At 40.0% G+C, this 25,986-nt stretch overlaps 1 long non-coding RNA gene across 3 annotated transcripts in view; it reads right to left on the bottom strand.

Annotated features, from left to right (window-relative positions):
* Positions 1-25,600, bottom strand: part of LOC130607758 (uncharacterized) — a 77,877-nt gene extending 52,277 nt beyond the window's left edge. For all 3 annotated transcript variants that reach the window (XR_008974328.1, XR_008974327.1, XR_008974329.1), the window contains exon 1: positions 25,425-25,600. This is a non-coding gene — a long non-coding RNA (uncharacterized LOC130607758). The remainder of the gene's footprint in view (positions 1-25,424) is intronic.
* Between the last annotated feature and the right edge of the window lie 386 nt (positions 25,601-25,986).

Genomic DNA, 25,986 nt, shown 5'->3' with positions numbered 1-25,986 from the left:
TATGTGCAGAAATACAATATTTTTGCCTCCTAGCAAAAGACATAATGTATGCAGCTATAAGAGGAAACAATGAGACCTAGGCTATTGGCACTGACATTCTAATGGAGAGTTTCAGATTTACTCCTTCCCCCAGCATCACAGTACAAAGAAGTTTCTGTTTATTTTTTTAATGCAGGCTTACAGGCCCTCTGGCTATTGGAATACAAACACAAAGGAGATGCAGTGTTAATTTAATTCTGTAGCAAGTTTTCACTGGTGCAGGAGCAACATCAAAGACAGTCTAAGAATATCAAATTAAAGCCATCCATCATGTTTGTTGCATCACATTGTCCAAATGGCTTAACCAATATCAATGAGGATTTAACTGTCACCAGCAAGCAGAAGCATTGGTATCATAGGCCTAAAATTAGAGTAGATTTGAGTAAGTTGTATGATTATTAGCAGGGCTACATTAACACAATGTTCCAGTCCAGCAAATTTAAAGCCTTTAATCAATCTTCATGAAGTAATCAACACCCATTTGTCACCAAAAATATTGATGCTTTTTTAGATTACAGGAGAATACCAAAAAGCTCCTAACTTTATTAGCAGGAAAGTACTAAGCAGATCAAGTCTAATTAAGGATAGCAGCTAACCTGACTACAGACTTGTTTTGTCATTTAATCTGCAAGCCTCAGCTTCCCCAGAAGTGTAACGAATGATACACCTGGCCTGTGTGGAAAGCTGAAAGTGTCACAGCTCTGAAGCCTCATATGTCTACTTTATGAATATATTTCCATTTTCATAAATGCATAGATAATTTTTAGGAAAGTTTTATAGAAAGGTAGATAATATTAAGAGCAAATAACATCTCAAAAATTATAACAGGCTAAAATACTTGAAGCCACTTGAGAAAACCACTACTGTTCTTTCCTTCATAGAGCCCAAAGCGTGCATTGAATTGCACGCTTGTCATTACAACTGATGTTTCATGTCAGACACTCAGCATGTTAAAATACTTCATGTCATCCCTAGCATATAAGGAGGTACCTTAAGAATCTTTGCAAATCTGCTAGCTTCACAGTCTGCGAGTGGAAAAAGTCAAGACAAGCTTCCTAGCAGCCTGTGTGACAGTCTGACCTGCAGGCACAAGCGTGGAGGAAGACCTGGCATGGGACAAGGCACTGGAAACAGAAGCCAACTGCTCTGGAGCCAAGAACATCCTCTGGGGCAGACCCACAGGGGAAAACAGTGGGCAAAATTTGTTAAAAAAAAAAGTTTAAAAATAATTAAAAAAATAAAGTAATTAAAGAAAAAGGAGCATCAACTACTGTACTGGTGGCACCTCCGGCAAGGCCTATTTAAGAAAGAGCAAAATGCTGTCGGTGGGGAGAAAAGCATGAGAAAGACCAAGGGCTGGGCAGGAGGAGGGAGGAGGCACCCCAGGTCCCAAGAAGAGCTTCCCCTGCAGCCTTGGAGGGCACATGCTGGAGCAGGGAAACGCGAGGAGGAGAAAGGAGCAGCAGAGAGACAACTACCCCCCCATGCCCACCTCTGCACTGCTCAGGGCTGACAGAGGCAGAAGAGGCAGAAGTAAAGGAACGAAGGCAAGTCTGTACAGGGGAAGGAAGGTGCACTATATGGTTTACCTTTATTTCTACCATTTACTCTAGTTTTAAATGGCAATAAATTAATTTGACCTAAGTCAAGTTTGTTTTGTTCACAACAGCAATCAACAAGTGATCTCCCTGCCTTTACCTCAACCTATGAGCTTTTTAATCTTATTCTGTCCTCCATCCTGTTGAGGACATAGAGTAGAAAGCAGTTGGGTGGGCATCTGGCAGCCAGACAAGGTCATCTCAACACAACTACCTTGTAAAAATCCCCATGCCTGTTGTTTGAGGATGGAGAATCTGAAAGCAAGAGGGAACTGGGATGAAGGGAAGCAGATGTTTTGATTATTCACCATCATCAAGGCGACTTGAAGCAAGGGACTTCTGAACCTGTTTTAGAAGACTTGCTAAAATGAAAATACAGCTCCAGAAACAAAGCAAAACCACTCTCTCCCACAAGCACTCGGGCAACAAGGATCTTTTATCATTTTGAAAAAAACAAACAAAAGAAAAAGAAAAACCCAAAAATCACACAACCACCCCCACAGCCTTCACTGTATACGGCAGCAGTCCAAAATCCATACTGAAATCTTCAACCATACCTACTGTGGAAAAAGAAATTATGATGACATGTATTTATCAAGCACTAAGATATCAGGAAATGTCATCCCAGTGCACATAAACAAACAATGCAAAGCAAACAGCAATCACAATCTAAAGCTCCATTTAAGTTTTACTTATATTTGGAATCGGCTGAGTTATACCACTGCACAAATGATGATTGTCACAGTGACTGTGAAAGTAACTTTTCATCAGATAAGTCTACCATTTTCAAAAGGAAAAAGAGGAATTAGAAAAAGTAATTTTCCACTCATCACAGAAAGCATGAGGATCACTAAAGACCACTATAACTGCCATAGTGCTTTTGGTAATTCATACGACTATTTCTCAATTGTTCGTGGTGGACTGTTGCATATGACAGCGTGCAAATGAACAACATAAAAATAACTCAAGAAACACTTCTGAGAACAAAACTGTTGCAAAAAAAAAAAAAAAAGAAAAATTCCTTGAAAGAAACATGAAAATACAGACACAAAAAATAGGTGGTTGCTACAGAAACAGCTAGAGCATTCACAGTAGCATCCACAGTTATTCATACATATCACTTAAGTGAGACAGCAAATTAAATAGACTCCCTCTCCCTAACAGAACAAAAATGATACATCGCAGTAAGACAAAATCTTTGTATACTGCCAACAGTACATTAGTTCCTTTTAAGTGGGAAAACAATTATAGACTTGGCTGAGAAATAAATTTTTTTCCCCTCTGTGGCTACTCCTACTTCAAATCCTGGAAACGTTGATATGATTTTCATAATTTTTTGTCAGTAGACAGCTGAAATAACAGTAAAACTGATTTCAAAATATTTGAAATATAAAAGTGTAACTAAATCAACTACTTTAAACTTTTGAAAATATTACCGTTGCAAGTGATAATTCCAACATTATCTTTCAGAGGCATTCCTCTAACTGCAAATAAACAGAAATTCAGTATAAGCATTTGCTTGAAACTGCTAAGTTCCTATTCTATATAGTGTAATGAATTGTGGTACAGATACATCATTTGGAAGATGAGAAACATTTCAGTCACTTTTCCTCATCTATGAAAATAATTCCACAGTTAGAGAACATACTTTATTTTGTCAGTCTTGAATGTATGAAAAGTTGAAGCACGGCCCCAAAAGATGATTATTTCTTTATTCTATTTTTCTGCTATTTCTACATCCTACAGTAAAAACCAGTTTTCTGAGTGATAGGAATGATTTTTTTGAACAAACACTGCAAAGGGCCTATAGACAGATATTTTTCTGTGATTATTTATATAATAGTAATTACTTATTTTTCTTCATAATATCATTCAGTGACCTTCTTCTAATTAAATAGGAAGTGTTGACTTTTCAGAAATTGTGAGCACTCCTGAGGAGCTGCAGTTTGCAGTAACTACAGAAGGATCATTTGCATGAGGATTATTGTGCAGAGCCATGAATGCACTCCTGAAGTCTTAGGCTGGAAAACGCTGCCATGCTCTACCGTCAAATTCCAGTTCTCAATCTTAAGACATACAGAATTTATTTTAGCCTATCTGAAGCACAGGAAGAAAATTTTTCTTTGTATGCAGACAGAGCAACCTTCTGTCATACTGATTATTTAAGGAAGAGCTTTGGTCATAGTTCATTCTAGTTGTACCTTCACAGAACTCTATGTATTGATTAAAAAGGCAAAGCAAAGCCATATGAAAACAGATTAAGTGACCCTCTAAACAGCAAGTTTAGATTTAGTACATTTGAATACAAAGGTATAGATGAGATAAAAGTATATGATATTTTTATGATACAATTTATATGTGGTGACTATCAAATTTCTCTAAAATTCACCTCAAAATATGATACTGTTCCTTATTTTTCCTCATTTTCCCCACCCAAGAAAAAATATTACTTCATGATAATACTAGCATTCTGCAGAAATAAGATTTAAGCTGAACACAAAATATTGTTGGTCTTCACAGACAGCAATCATAATAATATTGTTAATAAACTCATAAAAGGCTTAAGGCTTTTCAATGTCACATCAGAGTCAAGTTACAATGTGACACAAGACATGAAAGAAACCCTAGTGACTGTCTAACATACTTATGCAGTACTAGACACTGGATGCCTATCCCCTCTCTTATTTTGTCCCCCTCCTCATTAAAAGATTACAGTACTCTGTAAAGCTCACACCTGAATAGAACAGAGGCAAAACCTCTTCCTTAGTGCTCATGTTCTAAAGTAAACATTTAAGTGGGTAAATCCTCACAGTAGAAAGATTCAGCAAGTTCTTAGAGATACTTTAAACATGTAAGGTTAACTGTGCATCAGGGACTTCCTTTGGCACAAACCTTGGCAAGAGCTCAAACTATATTAACAGCCTCTGGCTGGAGTGTCTTGCTGTCCCAAATTGGAGCAGCACTAAACCTCCTCAAGAGCTGAGCTGTCACCAGCCTTGCTCCACGCTTGGATGGATGATGCAGAGCAGATGAGAACAGGTATAGTGGCATTTCATCTTTCTGTAGCAGCATATTTTCCTCAAGGACTCCCCTGCCGCTTTCCCCCGGCAATCAGCCTCTGTGTTCACTTTTTCAGTTTTCCAGACCAGCCCATGATCTTGTTTCACCAGGCTAGAAGTGTTTTACCAGGAACAGTGACCTCATAAAAACAGTATCTGTCCCTTGGTTCTCCGAGCAGGCCGATACTGAGGAGTGGCAGTGGTAGGAGATGTTCAGAGCTTTATCGTAAAGAGATAACAGTACATGAAGAACAAAAAACAGCTCGCAAGGGAACTTTTACCAGACGCTAATCATCCCTCTGAGATTTAACAGAGCAGAAACTGCAGACAAGTTCCTTTAGTGTCATCAAAGTGTGATTATCCTGGGGAAACACCATTACCTGAAATTGCTTAAAATATTTTTCCTTTCCCAAGTTTCCAGAGAAAGTAATAATGCATTTGTACTAGTAGGGGAAAAAAAAAAACAGCAAACCAAACACAGCTGGCAATGCGGCCTGGAGAGATATATGGCCAAACAACAGTCGGCAATGAACTGTGCAGTTCTGAGAGCAAATCCTATATTGAATACAGCTTATTTATTGGCCTCACTGTGTGTGAGCATTAATTATTTTCAGAGGTGAAGTGATGGCACATTTATGCACAGCAAGACCTTTTTCCCCAGCAGTAGCTAGCAGATGATACCCAATGCAAGAATTTGAAAGATTTGCTCAGAATTATGATACTTGGCTCTAGGGATTAGCTCCTTTTATCCACCGGTGCAGACAGACAATTCTACTGTTAGGACAGGGTACGATGCAGATTTGTGCTGAGGATGTACATGTTCATCTGAATGGAGTTAGTGCCTGGCTTTCCTGTTCTGTTTACAATGTTCCTGTCAGATTTAACACCAATGTTCAATGAAAAAACTAAAAATTATAATTACTAAATATCTCACTGAAAAAAAAAAAAAGTGATACACAGTAACTACCATGAGTAAAATGAAGTTGTAACTGACAGAAAGGCAGAACACTGACTGACCTGGCATTACCCTTCCTTACACTTGCTAGGCAGCGACCCAGAATAAAATCACAGAAAATGTGTTATCTGTTCAGCAAGGACCAGATTGTAAGAGAAATTCCCCCTTAAGACAACACACCCTTCAGTAAGGGAGAGACCAAGTGATGCTAACCACTTTTGAGCTTTATGGTTCTCTCCCCTAGGAGGAGAAGACACCTTTCAGGTGTCCACAGCAATGTGTAACTCAGGAGACCAGAAGTGGTTCTGGTCAGCCAAGGTCTGGAAGAACAATACATCTTGTCTAACCTCCATTTTAGGGCAAAAGCTAGATGGTCAGTTCCTCCACCAATCTGTAGCACCCCTGGTTTCCATGAAGAGGGAAATTGAAGTGCACAGCTTGAAAGGGAGCTCAGGTATGCTCCCTTCCAGGTCCCAGAACTTGATGCTACAGAAACCGTGGCCCCAGCTCAGAAGTGACATACAGGGTTCATATGGACAACCGTGCTCCTTCACCTATCACCAGAACAACACTCTGCCCCACCACCCTCAATTTTGCTCTTTGAGGAAAAGCTTCCTTCTTTGAGTGAAGCTCTCAAATTTATCAGCTTCCTTCTACATCTTGTTCCTCCATTATGAAATTAACAGGTAAACAAAATTTATCCCACATAAATAAAGTCAGATGCACTCTAGACTCAGAGGCAGCTGTCCCAAACCAAGTGCCAGCCACCCAGGAGGCAAGACGCCAGAAACTCATTTTCCTTCATCTTGCTGCCCAAGTGTTCAGAGCACAACACAGCAGCAACTTCTTTTACTAATCGCCTATTAAGGGTTCTCAATTACATTACAAAGAAACAGAGTATTTTAAGATTGTTTAACCCATTATAATCCCAGCAGGAAAAACTCAAAAGCTAACAAAATAAGCCTTTTGAAGTAACTTATGAAGAGCTATCCCAGTATGGTTCCTACAGAAGTCTGTTCTTTTCATAAATATTAAAAACTCCAATAAAGATTTGACAGAAAACATCATCTTTGACACAGACCATTTGGAGCCACCTTCTGAATAAAAAATAAATTTATCTGTGAAGAAGGTTCTGGAACATCACACACATACACACTTAAAACACTTTGCATCCTTGTTTGCCTTTTCAAGGTGACTCTCACATGTTTTTACACTCCAGGGAACCCCAAATTAAAGGATATAAACAGAAGGGCTGAGGCTACAGCCAAAATTGAGCAGTTGCTGAGAAGGTTTTGAGGAGGCTGCTCAGTCCCACTACATCTCAGCTCTGTTCAAGTCCTGTCACCACCTCCCTAGCCACCTCCACTGCTAAAGAAGAGTGCAGAGAGGTCCTGCTGCAGAACCATGGGAGAAAGCCTTCTTCAGTCAAGTATTTTTGTTACCTACTAAAAAGATATTTTATTGCATTTAGAGACAAATTCCTACAGTACATTAGCCCTCTCTGCTGCTGCTACTAGGTGCAGTCATTAATTTTGCTGGTGCTGCTGTTAATCCCATTCAATTCAATGAAGCTTTTGATTCTACTGTTCATGGCTCAGGCAGAGATGTTTTAAGAGGAAGAGTTTTGCCCTACTATTTCCTTTCTGGCCACCAAACTCTGAAGACTGCTTTACGAAAGAAGACTCTTCCTTACCAATTTCCTGACCACCAGCACTAACCAAACCTAAGCTGGGTACAAGCAGTACTACAAGTAGTAGTGGCTAGATGAGAATCTCTTCTAGAGGAGTATTAGAAAAACAAAAAAGAACCAAACAACAAAACAATACCAAAATCCCCCCATCCCAGGGAGAAAAAAAACTATCCCTTACGCTACAGAAGGACTTCAGTCGCAAATAAGGGACAGTTGGACATTTTTCCTTCCTGAAGGAAAAAATACAAGTTAGGCAAGCTGGAAAATGCTTCACTGTGAGAATTATGGGACAGGCCTGGGAAGAGTATGACTGGGCAAAAAGGGCCTCCCTTTAAAGTCTCTGGATAGATAGCATGACAAATGTCCCACATCTAAGATATTAGGCACTTAGGATTGACCATCCTGCTGCCAGATGCTACCAACAGAAAGATCAGCTGTGCCAGGGAACTGGTCATTGTGAGGAGTGTTGTCTAGATTTTCTACTGCACAAGCACCACAGCAAGTGAATTGCCCCACTTCTGAATGTGCAGATAGACAGAGAGGAAACAGCCCAAAGCCCTGCTCCAAGCATCAGAACGAGTTGTTACTCCTTCCTTTTCCTATTCTCCAAATGGGTACTCAGTAAATGCAAAAGTTCTTGGCAAAGTAGCTGGAGCAAACAACACACAGCACACAGACTACTTTCTGAAAGATGACATTCCTTGATAGTAATTTATTTTACTACAGAAAACTTCACTGTCCTCTCCTGCGAGCAGCACACACAAGGCTTGTAACAGGCTTCCAGTATCATACACTGAACCCTGTAATTCTTGGCAGGATGCAGCAGCTTTGCCTGTGCAAAGCATGACAGGCAGCCCACCATGCCACTGCCCATTAGGATGCGTGATCAGGGTGCAGGATGGAACAGCACACCGCAACTGGCAGATTATAATGGCTTTTCACTGTCTGCTATAAGAGGTGCTTCTACAATGTACAAGTTAAACTGTGTGCAATACATCAGCAGATGGAGAAGGAGAGTTTAAGGAAACACCTGTCCAAGTTGTTTGGCTACTACTGGCCTTGAAGAGAGGATTCCTTGCTGGGTTTTTCAAAGCACATAGCTAGAGAGGGACAGGAGGCCCATCAGGTCCACCCGAAATGCAAACACACAAACCTGTGGGCCAAAGTCAGGTAAACACTTGGCTATGAATTTATGCTGCATTAGTTAACTACAAGTGGATTTAATGAAGCAAGCATAAGAAAGCTGCAAGGCTTAAATCAGTCTGATTTTTTAACAGGCACATCACCATTAAAGGGCTTTGTGAGCACTTTGACCTAAGCAGTGTAACTATGACATTAGCAGGTATATCAGCCTTTTTCTTTGAAAAAAAAAAAAAACTATCTTGGCTAATATCAATGCAATTAAATCACCATTATTTGATGTGGTGGTTGCTACCACTAGAAAATCTTGCTTCAGCTGGATAGAAAACAAGTTAAAAAAGAAATACATAGTGCCCAGCCGATGAAGAACCTGGCTGTCCTTGCTCCAGTTCAACTCCCTTCATCACCCACTGGGCTTCATTGGTAACCACTGCAACGGAAGAATTTGGCAAGAAGCACTGGATGATCCATAAACACATCTCAATGGTAATTTCAGCTTCCTGTATGACAGGGAGAATAGCTGACATTTGACAGCCTGTCTGCTCATATAGTCAAGGAATCAGACTGTTTTCCAGAGAGGGTAAATCTGAATGCTGCAGCTATGATAATTCATCATAGTCAGTATTTCAGATAGGCTAGAAGGAGATGGGCAAGGCAGGAGTCCCTGCTTTCAAGGATGCAACATTATGAACTCCACTATGCCTTCAGACACCATCAGAGTTTTTGTAGATAACCTATTCCTACACCTTCAGGATCCATTAATTCATCTACAAACCAAACTCTCAATAGAAGTCCTCCTGTTTCAGTCTCTCTTGCCTCTCTCTCCCTTCTCCAAATTGCCATCAATACAGCCCTACACCAAAATTAACTGCTAAGTCTATGAACACAGAGCTGAAGAACCTTTTATTTTTCACCAAAACATGAATTATGAAGCCTTCTTATCTGGGTTTGCACTTGATTCCAGACAGCGTGAACTGCTGTGAGCAAGGCTTTCTCATAAATGCGGAATGAGATGGTATATTACAATAGCACAACCTGAAGAGCTATCTTATCACCATCTTCACTCAATACTAAAAAAACATTCACCACCACCACCCCCCCTTTCCTCCCCCCACAAATAACTCACAGAAAAAGTAAAAGAGCAACTTGGGAGAGCAAAACTAGGCATTTACACTGATGAGAAAGAATGTGCATAAATACCCAACTTTTGTTAGCAACTGTGACAGAACATCGCATACATTTTCATATCCTTGACGCATGTGAGAGAATCCTGTCAAACTGCTGTATTTCTTCATTAGTGTCCAGAATGGGACCTTACAGATGGCACTGAAACTATTTTTTATTTTTTCCTCTCTTAGATGTTTAACAAATATTATTTGGAAATACATTAGCAAGACTGTCAGCTGCTCTATCAACATGCCATCTCTGAAGTCCACACAGCCATTGCTATTTATGCTAGCTGAAACCTGGCATTTGCATTGCTAAGAGTTGGCAGTTCTATGCATTAGTAAGATTCCATGTCTTTCCATTATAAGAGCCTGTCTTCTTTCTCCTAAGGTTAGCCCATGTACAGACTACACGATATTTTCATAACACATCTTGACCTCAAACTGATTTGAATTACATACAAACTTTAGCCAAAATAATTCAGCTGTTCTTAACAGCATAGTGAAGAAAGCATGTGTGGATTTTCTTCTGTGACCTTCAGTCAGAGCTTTGAGATCTATCTTGATAGTTTTCTCCATCATAAGCTCCCCCAAAACGGTCAGAAGTCAGATTAGGATAAAAGTGGGAATAATTCAATTAGATGGAAGAAAAACTCAAAAAGACTACAGAAAACAGAATGGAAATGAGATGTATACTCCACTCTCCCACCCATCACATCAGCACAGTAAAGAACTGTGTCAGCCTCATGTTTAATGACAGAATGGAAGCAAACTCTGCCCAGTCCCACCTGGTCCCTGGGAAGGTTTTCCTTTATCCGAACAGCCCAGCTGGCAGATCTTGGAATTATCAGTCACTCTTCAAGAGATGCTGAGATTCTCCAATCTCTTTCCTATGCCCTTCAGGCTCCTTAACATTCTCTTGATGAGCAGACTCACTGCTCATCAGCTCCCTAGGAAAGAAGTCATTTCTCCATCAGGTGCACCACCTAATCCAATCATTCTAAAGGAAAACATTACAATATAACCAAAAAGGCCAAATACTGTATACCACACCATCAACTTCTCAACAGCTAAAATCTCTTTTCAAAGCTGTAGAGATGCTAAACACTTGGAATTGAAGAGGTATGCCACACGGAGAGAGATTCCCTATATCATCTTCATGAAAGTTTATGCGAGCTGGCCAGGCTATGAGTCCTGAAGAACTATAAATGGAACACATTTAAAAAAATCACTCTGTTTTAGTCTTTAAAATGCCACATAATCTCATTCTCAGCAAATATACTTTATCTTTTCCTACACATAACTGTGACATACATGGCTGTACAGAACTACGACTCATGTGCTAGCATTGAAGCTCATCTGAGAGAGTAGTGGAGATGTCAGTGCTAAATTAGACCCAAGAGAATAGGAAGAGAAAGGATAGTCTCATAATGAAGGCAACTGAAAGATGCTATCAGACTCAGAGAACAGAAGAGGTTGAGACATAAGCAGTTTACAGAAACTATTCTTAAACAGACTGCAACATTGGCACCAAAGAATCAGATGCTAAAGGTCTTAAGCACCCCAGGCTGGTGGAAGACTTTTGACCTTTATCTCTTTTGTTTCAGTTTTCCTGAGCTGCTGTCACTGCTTCATCTCACAGGTTTGTTGTGAAGATAAAGTCATCATTAGCGCTTGTGAAGCTCTTGGACACTGCAGTGGTGACTGCTGTTAAAAAGCCCATGCAGAGATTCAGAACTCCTTTTCAGAGCAGAGTTTGAATAGTGTGCCATAAATAAAGCATGGGACCACACACCGAACAATGGGGAAAACATACTGAATAGCTGCTCATTAAGTGTGTGCTATTCATTCTGCTCACTGAATGAGGATCAAGGAAAAAAAGAAAAAGCAGTACATGATCATGTAATTAACAACTGTATCATAATGCAAACACAAGGGGCCTGAATCAGGGTTGCATTGGCAGCCTTGTGTTCGATTGCTTAATTTTGCAACCTTAATGATGTTTCTTTAAAGTAGTTTAACATTAAATTTGAATTCTTTCTAGAAAAACTGTATTAGGCAGCATTTGTCAGTAAATGCAAGTAACCTGATGCATTATGTATATTTGGTTCTCTCCAGGTCTTTCAGTATTCTAAGAATAGTTGCCAAATAACATATCTAACAAAATTTTCCAAGAATTTTTTCAATGTATTTTCCTGTTTAAAAACTTTCCATGGATTGAGATATCTCCAATACAAAGCCATTAAATGAAACAGCACTGCTATCATAATTATGCAATGCAATTTTAGTAAAATTTTAACTCTGAAGCCTTTGCTTTGCCTCTCTACAAAACCAAGAAAATTTCTTTTCTATCCTAGAAGGACTAATGTGACAAAACGGGAGTAAGAATTACTGACAGTCCTTTAACAGGACAGTGAAGCCACAACTGTCTGAGGAAAAGCAAAGCTGTGTCTCAAATATGAATATGTGAAAATACATTCACTGGTATTGTGACCTACTGAGGTATTTCCTATATCAGCATTCCTGTACTTTCCTGTGAGCTAAAACTGGGTCAGCAGTGGTACCCACTATGGCAGAGCTCTTCCAACTCTGTGTTACATTTCCACCATTTCAAACGGGCTTGAATATTACTGTCATGCACATGCAGCAATGGGAACCTGAACTCCCACAAAATTATATTAAGGCTTCAGTTTTGTTTCTGAAGTCCCATTTGGAAAAGACATTGAATTAATTTAATTTGATGTGGGAGGCTAAATCTTTTCTAGCTAGCCAAATTCATTGCATTTTGTTCTAGAAATGCCATGAATTACTACATTCAGTCAACCCCTTTAGCTTGTGATTTCACTAAAGAAATGACTGAGAGTCCAACATGAGAGAAAGATGGCAGGCCTCAAATACAGGTAAGTTCAGACAACAAAAGCAATTATTTACATGGACTACACAGGAGTCCAAGGAGCTCAATTTGCCTTTTTTGTTTGTTTACTTTTGCTTTTACCTGGACCACACTTATAAGGCACCTTCCTTTAGTCAGGAGACAGCATCTTTTCCTATAGGTAGAGTACACACAGAACACCCCAAAGGGAAGTGTATGCTATGCTCTCCCGTGCAGAACATGCTTTTTCATCTTTTTTGCCTCTCACCTTGCCCCCCCAGAATGCAAGATTCTGGTTTTTACAGCAAACCTACATCCTCCCAAAGGGTGTTCACATAAGGCAATTGAATGAACAAAGTGCACGACCTCTTTTGTACACACTAATGCCTCAAAGTCAGCTGCAATCTGCCACCAAGGCATTTCATATCCAAAATGTCTTCCCAAAGCAAACAGTAACAAGAGGCAGATGGGACCTACAATTCTCAGTCAGAACTGATCACCACATTAAAATATATCAGAGCATCTCTGTACTAAACTGCCGGGTGTCTGGGTACACAGCCTGTTTGTAGCCATAAAAACACCACGACAACTCAGGGACTTGTCTTTTGATGGCCAGGCACAAGCTGTTGGCATTCTGCCCCTTCACAGAAAGCCCTTACTTTTCAGCTGTCCAAGCACATCTCTTAATTGATCTTTTCTCTTGTTCAAGTTGCAGCTTTTATCACAGAATTCACAGATCATTAATCCTTAAAAGAGAGAGGGACCTGAGAAATACACAAGATAGTGAGGAAGAACCTTGCTTTAGGAGACTAGGTCCAAGTGGAGTCATTAGGGCAGCCATCCAAATTATTTTGTATGGCTGGGGAAATGTTTTGTTTCAAGTCTTTTGACAAAAAAACACCACTCCAAACAAACAAAAAGATGAATGTGAGTCGGTAAATATTTTATCAGAGACCACTCAATAAGTGACATAAATAAAACAGTTACTGACAGCAGAAACAGACGCACATATGTACAGTTCAACCCCTTTAAAAATACATCTGCCCTGCCTTGTGGATTCTATTGAATATCAATAACTTTTTTAGTTTGTCTATTATGTAGCACATTGTCCAAACAAGATGCAGTCATTACCTGATAGTCCCCAAAGACTGGGTGATGTTTAGGTGTCAAGTACATTTGGAGCAAGTTTTCGACCGGAGTTGGAAAATACTAACAAATTCCTGCAACATAGACTTGTAGGTACCTTGTGTAGGTAGTAATCTGCAGAAGCCATTTTTGCTCCAAACACAGGCTGGGTCCTTCCTGTCCTAGATACTGCATAGGCTGAGCACATGGTTTCTAGCCAAGACAGATTTACAGCCCTTGGGAAGCACCTTTGCTCAGTGTTGCCCTGGTGAAAAATATGGTGTATTAGCTTCATGCAGTGCCACATTACAAGGACAAATAGCTTCCAGTGTCCCCCAAACTGCTCACTTGGGAGATTTTACAGTACAAGGCAAATGTATTGTAAGCCTAAGTAAAGCACATCAACTAAAGAGAAGACATCAGAGAAGGGCATGACCTGCTTATTGCCATGGATCTCTACAGTGTCCCAGGAATCATGCACTACGTGTGACACAGGGCTTCTCACCAGCTTAGGTCTCCCTCTGCAGCCACTCTCACAGACTTTCCCACACCGAGCAGCAGCGCGGGTCTCAGTACAACTCCTCCAAGCCAGCAGCCTCCACACAGGGGGCTAAGGGAGGAGAGAAGCAGCTCCAAAGCAGACTAAATATTACATGCACAAGGGACAATTCAAAAGCAGCAAGGGAGAGCCAGTGTCTTCAGAGCATGAGTGCTGATAAATGAGACGGGTTAAAAAAGAAATAAAAATCACATCTTGTCAGGCCTTAGGTAGCTAAGCAGCTTACAGCTGTTTATACGAGTAAGGAGAGAGCTGAAGAAAGCGAAGTGCAGGATAGCTTCAGTCACTTATGACCGGGGTGGACGCAGACCTTCATCCAAAGTGTGAAGATCTCACCACTGCACTGATGTAGGAGCATCGCAAAAGGCAGGAGCATTGGCCAGTGCTAAAGCTATGAAGAGTTAATCAAACGTATATAATGTCATGCTGCACAGTGAGGGATGTCAAAACATCTGGGTGCCTCCTTTTAAGTATTTGCAGCTTTTAGGATAGGCTCCACATCAGGGGAGAAGCGAGATCACCGGTACCTTGATAATGAGTTAACATGGGCAAAAAGTGCCCTTCTCACTCCAGCACGTGGTCTGCATTCTCTGTGCTGACTGGCTTTGAGACAGTGCTGTAAAACAGCAGTGGAGCTGAAGCAAGTGCTTTCCACAGCTCCAAGGTTGTTGCTGCTAGGGGCAAGCTGGTGTTTTGAAGGAACCTTTGCATGCCAGTGCAGAAAAGGCATTTCAATTCCTGCTTTTCTTTCTTTTTGGCTTGCATTTTCTGTTGTCATTCAAACGTGAATGATCTTCAAATGAACTGCTGCTTACTGCTACAATGCTGCTTCCAGAATGACTACATTTAATGCTTTCCTGATGCACTGTTAGAGATATATATTATTATTACTATTATTTTCAAATCGATGCTTAAATGAATAATTTGTATGCGCCAGTGAGCTTTACTTGAAATCTAGCAACATGTCTAAAAATAACTGTTGTGCCAATGGGTAAATTCTGGCAAGTCACTGAATCAAAAGGAGTGTGACAGAGGCAATTGGAAGATGAAAATAATGAAGCTGGTTTTTTGCCCTTTTGTTTTCAGCATGAAAAATAACATTTTCCCTAACAGATGAACATTTGAAGTGCTCTATAGCAGACACCTTTTGTTTTTACTCAATAAGGAGCTGATTCCAACACCCAAACCGACACAAGAATAAACACATTATTTGTATGCATTTTTGGTTCACTTCTAGCATCTTTTTTCTTCTTTGTTAATTCAGCTTTCAGAGAGCCTGAAATGTAAAACAGAGTGTCTTGAAGTTCCCCAAGGAAAGCTGCACAACAGATGGTAAGATACTGTAGTTTCAGAGGTTTGATTAGAAGAGTCAGTAATATCTAGTGGGTTGAGCACAGGCTTGAGAGCCAGGGGCTTTCAAATTTTAATCCCTACTTTACCACTTGCTCGCTGCCTAGCCTGTGGTGAGTCACATTGTACCCACATTCTGCATTACTGTAAAATGCAAACATGGGTGATTCTCACAGGATTGTTTAGAAGGATTAGTATAAGGTTTTACTTTGTTCAGAAGATCTTAAATGCTGACCAAGTGTTAAGAATTGCTTTACCATACTCCATAAGTGAGACGCTGTTGTTACACCAAATCAAAATCTGCATTGTTGTACAACCCAGAATAGTGCTTCTGGAAAGGTGTGGTTCTAACGCCTTGACTCTAAGCAGATCATCCAGAAAATAACTGGTAATCATCTTGAACAAAACATACTGAGACAAATTTAGTGTGAAATTTTTCATGTGTTCCTTCTACAAAAGTGCTGGTTTAAGGATTTAGTTTATAAACAGAATTCTGGACAATAAAGTAAATAGCAAAAAAAGAAAAAAACACCCAAAACCACTGTAAAACCTACAGCACAGACATCATTGGAAAGAAGTGTATCTTCCCAGGAAGGACTCTGCTCTATTAAGAGCTCATAAAATGGCTTAAAAACATGTCTCCTGTCTCAGTGGGGACCTGAAATACTTAATGCTAACAGTAAGAGTTGTTTTTGCAATAACTTCTTTCATACTTTTTCCCCTCCTACATTTAGAAGCATAATCCAAATTTAAATATTTTAAGCCAAAAGCTAGATAGCTTAATGAAAACCAGAAAAAGTGAAAATTTATTATAACGTTAATGAAGGCTATACCTAAAAAGCTTTTATAATTGATCCAGCACCTTTCTGTTCTACCACCAGTTGTGGCATCTTAAGTACAACAGATGGTTCCTTCAACATCATGCCAAAAGGTAAATCACTTCCACCAAGTGGCATAGTTTCCAGAGAAGACCACAATTAATAACCCCTTGCACAGGCCCAATTCTGTCTACTGTGAGAAATTCCTGAGCTTTCTCCTCATGGAGCTGAGAACTTATAGATCAATTATCAGTTAAAGATAAATCATCCCAACATTGTAATTTCTCTTTGCATTTGATCTCCAGAACCCATTTTATATATTTGAGCTAGGAAGTATTTCCTATAGCCCAGTGCCAGCAGCACAGCAGAGGGAAGCACAAGCATCACCAAAGGCTTGGATCTTCACTTACCAGTCTCCTTAGCTTGTCCTAACCAGCTTTATGCTAATCCAAAGCACTTGATGCACATCCTCCACATTCAAAGTTAGTCTGAATGACCCACATGAAAAGCATGTAGTGGAGGACACTGGTGAACCACAGCTCTCTTGCTGGGCTGGTCAATATGTCAACTCTGTAATAAGCATTAAGCACTGGAGGAAAATGGCATCAAATAAGTCACACAGAGTCCAGCAGTCAACTCCTACAGCTTGAAGTCACTAAATACATCTAGTCAAACCACAGAAATTGTTTACCAAAAAAATCTCCCTGAAAAGTCGTACACACACGCGTTTTTACATTTGTGACTGGAATTAAGGGAGATGGGGATGACAGAAAAAAATCACCCCACAAAGAAAGAAAGTTCAGATGCCTTTCACAGAATGAAAGGTTCCTCCCACATCCATTCAGTAGTGGTTTGTTGCAGGTCTGTGATATTCCTTGGCTCACTACCTGCTGTGTCATTGCTGTCACAAGCCTACGCTTTCCTCCAACGTACCATGGTAGCAGAGCCAGAGAGAAATAATTATGGCCATCCCCAATGCTCCTCTCTCCATACTGTCTAGTGTAGAAAGGATGTAAGGCACATGAAGTTTAACTTCTGTAAGGCGATGCAGAAACCCAAGAATCAGACTTATATTAGCAGAGAGTATTTATTCACTCCTGCTTTAATAACAATGAAACTAAAATGTCTGATGCAGAAAATATTCATGGCTTTCTTACAGGAAAAAGAAAACAGATGGGAAGGCACTAATCAGCTCAGGGGCAGCAATCTTTTCAGTTATACATCCAGAGATGCATGGAATTCAGAGTTCCAGGTTTAGAGTGGAAAACAATACTTCACATTTCAAGACTGCATAAACATTAAATCAGCCAAGCCCCTAAAGCTGAGTGACTATGGTTGTGGTCCTTAATCAACAACAGCGCTCATTCAGTGCTGTGCCTGAACCAACAAATGAGGTAATGAAAGAGGTATAAGCAATTGTCAGAGTTGTCAAAAGCATGAGTAAGAGCCACTAAAACCCTCTCATACCCCCACAGGCTTGAAAACATTTTTGTATCTGTTTAGCCTTGACATCAGTGTGAGTCACTACTTGGAATCAAAAGAGATTAGGGAGGCTAGATGTACTCTAGACACCTACTGAAAGAGCTTCCTGCAGCACTTTGTGAACGTGGTTTCTTGTTGTCTGCCCTTAGAAACCCAGACATAATACATTCCACTTAAAACTTGCTTGCTGTCTCTTTAGTTATTTATATTGTTTCAAAATCTGTTTACTTTGAGGAATGAAAAAAAACCACAATCAAAACAAACAAAACACCAAACCAGAAGCAACCCGAAATATCAACTCCCAGTGCTGTTGTCAGATGTATGAAGAAGTGAAGCCTTTCCTCAAACCAAGAACTGAATTTAGATCCTGCTTTGACCTTATATCTCTTATGTACAACTGCATGTAAACTACGCTATTATTTCCAAGTACCTTATCATCTGTTCTGGGCTATATCTCTGTCCACAGAGACGAGTTGCGTTTTGATTTTAAATTTAGGAGCAAAAGGTCAACCTGCATCAGCAACAGAGAATTACAAGACAACTGAGACTGAATGGGACCCAGTTTGTTTAGAAAGCAAATATATAGCTGTAAAAGAGATGCCTTTTCATTTCTGTAAAGCAATACCATGAAATGCAAGTCTGTTTTCCCATAATGAAATCATTCCACTGATGCTTTTTCTCATGCATAGAATAATTCTTCATACTTTTTTATTCCATTTTTCAGATTAACTCAGGGTAAAATCAAGGGTGCCTCTCTCATCAGTTGCGTGCAGTCATGTGGTTATGGTTTGTTTCACATTAGCCTGCTCTTTAGGTCGTATCTACATCACCTTCATTACATTCACAGTTTTGGTCATGCAGGACAGCTAATCTATAGCAAGAGCTTCCAATTCCCCCTCCTTTTCTAACAGCCTACCTTATTCATGTTTTCTTCAATTATCTGAGTGCAGAAATGAATGAGGATATGAATTAATTCTATTCCCACACCTGCTGAATAACAAATGATTAATTTTTTTGATGGTAGAAAAGCATTTTGTCTTTCCTACTGACAACAATAAAAGCCTTACAACCAGATATCCTCAGGCATGTGATTACCTTTAAGAAGGCCGTTCATTTTTTTATAGACAGCCATTCAATATATGTTTAAAATCACTTCAGTGATAAAAATGTTTCTGCCAAGAAGTTTCCTGTTAGAAAGTCAATAAAAACCAGAAACCATATATACAGTCACAAGTGCAAGGATTTACACCAGCCAATACTCAGGAAAGATAGCTCAGTGCTCTTCATTCTCAGAGCTGCTCTTGATTCGCTCAAGAAAATCTTTGGGCATTAGTTCAGTATGTCTAGTTTAAGTAAGACTGCTGTGCTGTTGAACAATCCCTCAAAAAGATGAAGTTTACCAAATTCCATGATTACTCACTGGACTAAGTTTTTCCCAGAATTCAGGAATTACAGAAAATCATTAAAATCTCTTTTAAGGAAGGGCTCTGTTAGAGAGAGACCTTGAGGATAAATTATTATGGGCTTACCATTTTCCACACACATTACCTTAACTAACAAAGTGGTAAAATTGTTCTCTCCTGTTTACCCAGCTCTCATTCTTGTCTGGCTCAGTGCCCTTACTGCAAGGCTTGGAGAAGTGTACTACAATTACTGAGAAGTGGATTATTTTTAACAGTTCCGTCCCTTTCATTTCCAACGAAACATTGCTTCCTATTATTTGACAGTCATTTCCTAGTATAATTTATAAGGGCAATTGGAAGTAAAAAGGAGTGTTGCTTTTCTAACCAAAATAATAACAGTAATCTAGGACACTTCCAGGCAGCCTGACGTAACGGGAGGTTGGAGCATGAAATTCTGTGGCACTGGAAATGGAGAAATCAGTTCTTCTCCAATATAAATTCTTCAGCTGCATCTTAGCCAAGCTTGAAAATGTCATATAAAAACTAATGCAGATGATCTCAAAGCCAGAAAGATCCATGAGTCCTATAAATTTATGAGGAATTGATGAGTCAGATCTGCAGCCTTTTCTATCATTCAGCTTAAAAACTGGGTGCAACATTAGGCTCTAAGCATTGTGCATTAGTAACTTATAGGGCAGTCAGAAATACTTTACTTAGGTTTTAATTACTAAGAATTAGTTCTGGGGCAATTTACTGCATTTCCTTATGCTGAAAAAAGCAACAGATATTTGCAAAGTGTAGGCGTTAATTTGGTCTTGTGCTCTCCCTCTGCCTCATCTTGATGTCCCCTTGCTTCTTGGATCATTTTCCTAGCTGCAACCTCCATTACTACTGCAAGGAACATACTTAAAGTAACTCAGTCTAACCAAAATATCTTTACCCCGTAGCTCTTGTTCTACTGGTTTTGAGCTTGTTTTCTGCCCAGCTCCACAAGTATCTTTTTGTACCCTTTGAAGACTCCTTTTTTTAGACCAGAACTCTAAAACATCAAGATTTGGTATAATAACCAAACATGACATTACACCTAGCTTTTGAACCCAGTACGTGCAGCCCTGATACCAGCAGAATTTATCAGGCTCACTGCCAAGCACCGGTTTCAGAAATGAAACCGATTGAGCCTCTAAGGGATCAACTTAAAAGCAAAGTATGCAGGCCTTTTTATTTTAGTATGGCCGCAGGACCATGGGCAGTAATTGCAGCAATACGATATCAGTATCAAAGGTTTTTGGACTCTTTAACAAACTGATTTAATGGTCACTGAGAAAGGTGCCAAGTTAAATTTAACTTTGAAAGATACATTGCAAAGAAGCTAGTAAAGGTAGCTGGATATACTGCACAAAGAATCATTTCTAATTATTCTACACGTAGGCAGGAAAAGTATGGTACAGAATTTTTCTGATTTTTCTCTGGATGCTCTTCATTATTATTCAAAAAACAGAGAGAAAGAGAGAGATGAAGTCCACTCGACTATTTCCTGACCCTCGGTTTACCCTTTCTTTTAATGAGTGAAGTTTACACAAGTATTACATGAATACCTCCAAGCTAGCTTGTCCTCTCCTGTGCTTTGAAAATCCTACTTGGAACCTACATGCCTAGCTTCTGTGTATTTTTAAAATCCGAGGTAGTAAGGCTAAGTCAGAAGATAAAACCAGTGTGGAAGTAGCTGTAGAATTAGATGTTAACATTTGTGTGGGGAGAAAGTTACATTTCCTCTATTTCTTAAATCATCTGCTCAAACTTTTACCCTCTTGTTGAGCATTTTCAAGTTGAGATCAGTTCTTACAGGCTCTTCTCCAGTTTCCTTGTCATTGAGCTGAACCTTTGATTGAGGATGACAACTCTTCCAAGGACAATTTAAATCTGACACTTCCGGCCAGCAATTGCCAATCATCCCTTCATATGTGCTAGTCGTGTATTCTGCAGAGCTGTGGGGTTTTGACTTAACCTCATTTCACTTCTGACAATCTCTACAAAGGAATTATTTGCAGTTGCTACAATATGTGATGGGTTTGAACTTAGGTCAGGGAGATTGAATTAAAGCAGAGGGCATCCTTGTGATGAAATCATACCAACTTTTCCAAATAAAAAGACTTATACACATCAAAGGATTGAATAGTGTAAGTAGTGTCCTTTTGTGATGTGAATTTTCTTCTCATGAGAACAGGTCATGCTTTACTGTCAAAAATATCTAAAGGTCATGGGCATCACTACCTATAGCAATTCATTTCAGTCTATGAAAAATGCTTCACAGTCTCCCCCCACTAAACTAATTTGGCAGCTTAAATTCAGCTGCTGTTTCTCCAGCTCATCTACTCACTTCAAAGACTATATATGTTCTGTGGTGCATCTCATGACATTGCATCATACAACCCCAGGTTCATTTGTATACTGTTAGGTGGTGAATACAAAGGTTAGAAGGCTATAAAAATGTGTTTTCTAAACGCCTGCATTTAACATGCTGCTCCACTAGAACCATGCAGACACAGGGATGCAACATTGGCAATACAGTAGTGCTGTTTCTTTGGAAAGGGAAGTAACTGTCATAAAAAGAAACATCAACATAAACTGCATACAATCAGATAAACTAAGCACAATAAGGTCAGATCAATTCAATCTCAGTAGGAACGGAGGGTGTCATTGCTCGTATTGGTGAAAGCAATAGCAACTGAACCCACAACCAGCTACTTTCATCAGCACACTGCTGACTCCAAAAGTAACCCACATTGGAAGCCTCATTTAAGAAGGAGCAAGGCGGCACCACTGAACTCCAAACCTGTTCACTGTTTTGTGCTGATGATCATATTTGAAAGAGCACATCCAAACAGTCAAACTCCTGGTAAGCACTGCTGCATCTGAGATTGCTTCCCCTTCCTCTCTGACCTGCAGAGTTACATATCTCGCACACAACCACATTAACAGAGCCACAGGGCTTCCCTCAAGGAGAGGCTGGGTATGCCTGCTTTACTACCTGAGCACAGACTGTGCTGGCCTTCTCTGCTACCTGTCCTTGACAAGAAAAGTACAAGACACAGAAGTCCTGTGCAGGGAACCAGTGTCACCCACTGCCTCTGTGAGGGCACCTGGCTCTGCTTTCCCTTGCTACCAACACAGAGGCCACAGAAACACTTGATCCTAAAGTACTTAAAACATGCCAGTTTTTATCTCCATTACATCTTTCTATCTTGTAAGGGTAAGCCACAGGTGTTTAGCACAGAGATGCGTCCCTAATGTGAAGCCAAAGTGACAGAAATAATCCAAGCCTTTTATTAAAAACAAACCACCCTCCCTCACTCACCCACAAGTAGCACACTTCTACATGAGGCTATAAAGAAAACAAGATACCGGCTTCAATAACTTCACTCTGTTAACAGCTACTGCAAGGTGCAGCACAGGGTCTAAACAAACAAAACAACCATTATTGGATTTCTTCTTTAAAGTCACTGTGTGGATTGTTTCCTTAAAACTCTAACACAAATCCCTAGAGCAGCGGAAAAAAACAGTGCTGGGATCTCAAGTGGAGCAGAGGGAGTAACTTTAAAATGTAATAACGTGCCTTATTGGAAAAAGCTGTTCAGTGTTACACCAAAATGACTCAGGCCTTTGCACTGCCACACACGAAGTGGTGCAGATTTCAGCTTCCTATCCATACAAAACAGACCTCTGAGTACGTGTACTTTGCCTTCAATTCCTGGTCTGCAGGAAGAACGTCACTGTCAATGTGACTATGGAAAATAACGCAAAACCAAACCAACCAAAAAACCCATGGGCTGCATTACTCAAATTTCTTCTCTTTCATGTATTCAAAGTTAAACAAACATTTCTGTGTAACTCCTGTTATCTCAAAGTCACAGGAGCAAAATCTGGATTCTTCTCTTGTCTCCTCCATCAGCACAGCTTTTCATTGCACTCGCCTAACAATGAGAAACTTTACTCTTCCCTATAACATGCAAAGAAGGGAGGCCCCAGTTTACCTGCCCGATAGTCTTTTTATTTTCCAAAATTAATATATCTGTATTTGTACCCAAGTTTTCTTATAAAATGACTACACAATGCAAAACTAGAAATATGAATTAAGATACTTGCCACCCCATGCATATTGCAAATAAGCATTTCAAATTGTAAAGATTCCATTTAATCTAATTAAGTATTAAAAAGGATTGTTCCACTTTAACTTGCAGAAACTACTAACTCACATTTTCTGTTTAGTCTACTTTCTTGTGAATACCAGAAATACTGCCTTACAAAGAAGGGTACAAGTTCATCATCTGTAAAAGGCACAGTTTCTTCCTGGTGTAAAAATAAACCTGACAAAAGAATCCATTTTTTAAGAAACATGTCACTAAAGGATTTATCCTTTTGCCTCATTTTCCCCCACAAGTAGCACAGATTTCTTGTTCTCAAGGTCCATTTCTAGCATCCCACGTAATTAAAAATCTGGGGATTGGGTTGTGTCGTGGGGATTTTTAAAATGCTAAAGCAGTTTTCCTGTAAGTAACATCAGCCTTGGATGCAGACAAGAATTAATAAGATCTCAGATACTACATTTTAATGGAAATCAAATTAGATTTGTCTCATCTTAGGTGGGACTTGTCAACACAACAACACAGCCAGGGGGAATTCTTAGGTAAATTTACCCAAGTAATTTTCCTTCCTTTGTCCAAATGGAGGGGTCTTTCTCAAACACCTGGCAAATCAAGAGAGCTCTCCCTGCCCAGGAAAGAATTTGCAGACAAACTTTCAGACTCCTCTCATCGACAGCTGACACTGATGAGTGTTTTACCTGTCATTATGTAAAACTGTTAACACATGTTTCCATCCTACTTATAAATGCAGATCTGCATATACAGACTAAGTTAACGTAGCCTGCAATAAGCCTCACTAATCCACTAGCTAAGAACAGACTGACATTTAAAACTGTCAAGAAAAAGACAGTGCCTGAAAAGGATTTATCTGCAGAAGCCCAAACCTTTTCAGTTACTCAGTATCATAATAAAAGGCTATAAAAAGGAAACAAAGACTTGGGAAACCTTGACTCAACTGAAGTCAGTAACAGAACTACAAAACCCTCAGAGGAGCCAGGATTTCATTCCTGGCACTCAGGGCTGTGCCTTGAGCTAGTGTACACAAGAAGTTCAGAATCCTCTGCTCTCCCTGCTTCTCATTGCTTATTTTCCCATCTTGTAGTATCATAAGCCACATGCCTACACTTAGACATACAGTCTTACTGACTTCCAGGGGCTGTTCATCTGTTAACTACAGCAAGTAGCATCTTGCTTGCTTGAGGACTGCTGTCCCTTCAAGGCACACATCTTACCATACCTTGTCCCACTGAGACTGTAAGAAGTCCCTCAAGGCCAATAACCAACCAGATAGGAAATACCAATGTAGTTTCGTTCCCTGTGAAGATCTTCAGTGCAAGAACTGCCTTTGAACCGGGTGTGCATAATACCCTGACCCAGACCTCTAAACGATGCTTCAATATAAATCATTTAAAAATCCAGGCTGACCTAATAGACTGCATCCTGGGGACAGTGCTTACAATGCTGCTACTGCCCGCAGTTAGAGCTAACCTCATGTGATTCAAGAACAGCCCTAACTTCTCATACTTCTTTCACATCGAGTTCCTCCACCCTCCTCCTACCCACCCCTTGATCTCCTACCACTTACACGACATTTATTCCTGAAAAGCAGTTCTCTCCATACACAGATCATACATTAGAACTAACTTACAGAAGTTTGACTTCCCAGTACCCCACAGCACTGAAAGAAGATTTTACTATTGTTTTCTCAAGTACTCAGTTTTGCTCCTTGGTACTACTATGCTGCATATAGCCTTAGATTAATGTCTTTTCTACTTTTTCACTGATGAAGGAGTTGTCAAATAAACGTGCCCTTTAGCTAGCTGTCAGGGAAAAATAAAGCCTCCTGTGGCATTGAGGAAAAATAGCACAGAGCAGAAAGCAGGATTTTGTATCCCAAAGTGCATAAATCTATATTAGCTGAAAGCTGACTTCCATTTGAAACAAAAAAGCAGTTCCCCACTGAAAACCTCACATCTTTTGCAAACACTGTTATTCATTGAAAGTCCCACTATCCAACAGCACAAACCTTAACTTTCCGGCTCCTTCCAGATGCTTTACCACGCTTGTGCCCTCTGGAAAACACAACACAGCCTCCAAGACAAAGCAGGAGATGCTTTCATGTGAAGTCAGCCCACAGAACTACCACAAGAAAAAATGAGCTCTGCACTCCTTCAGCACTGAGAACAAAGCAGAAATGGCAGAGCCAGCTCCTCAGCAGCTGAACCAACTCAGCTCCTATCAGGTACAATGAGCTCCAGGTGAACATCAACCCCAGGATGCAGAGAACCAGCCCCAGGTTCAGATGATGAACCCCAGAGTGCAGATAAGCACCCGGCGTACACACAGGCTAAGGAGCCCAAGGTGCACAAACCCCCAGTGAAGACGCACTCAGGACTGAGTTGTTCTACATTTATATTTCATACCAAAGAGAAGCAACATAACTTGCCTTTTGCTTCTCAGTGAAGTTTAGGAGGAACCTACAATGCAGAGCTTACAGAGGAGCTGCCCAAGGAAGAATGATGAATTTTGGAAAAGGGAGCTAAGAGCATAAGGGAGCACTCCTCAAGGGCACCCTGTTTCTTGAGGCC

Source organism: Pezoporus wallicus, unplaced genomic scaffold (assembly GCF_028554395.1).
Source record: "Pezoporus wallicus isolate ANWC-B61680 ecotype Strahan unplaced genomic scaffold, APGP_CSIRO_Pwel_v1 scaffold_6445, whole genome shotgun sequence".
Classification (NCBI taxonomy): domain Eukaryota; kingdom Metazoa; phylum Chordata; class Aves; order Psittaciformes; family Psittacidae; genus Pezoporus; species Pezoporus wallicus.
This window is presented reverse-complemented; position numbering and strand designations above follow the sequence as displayed.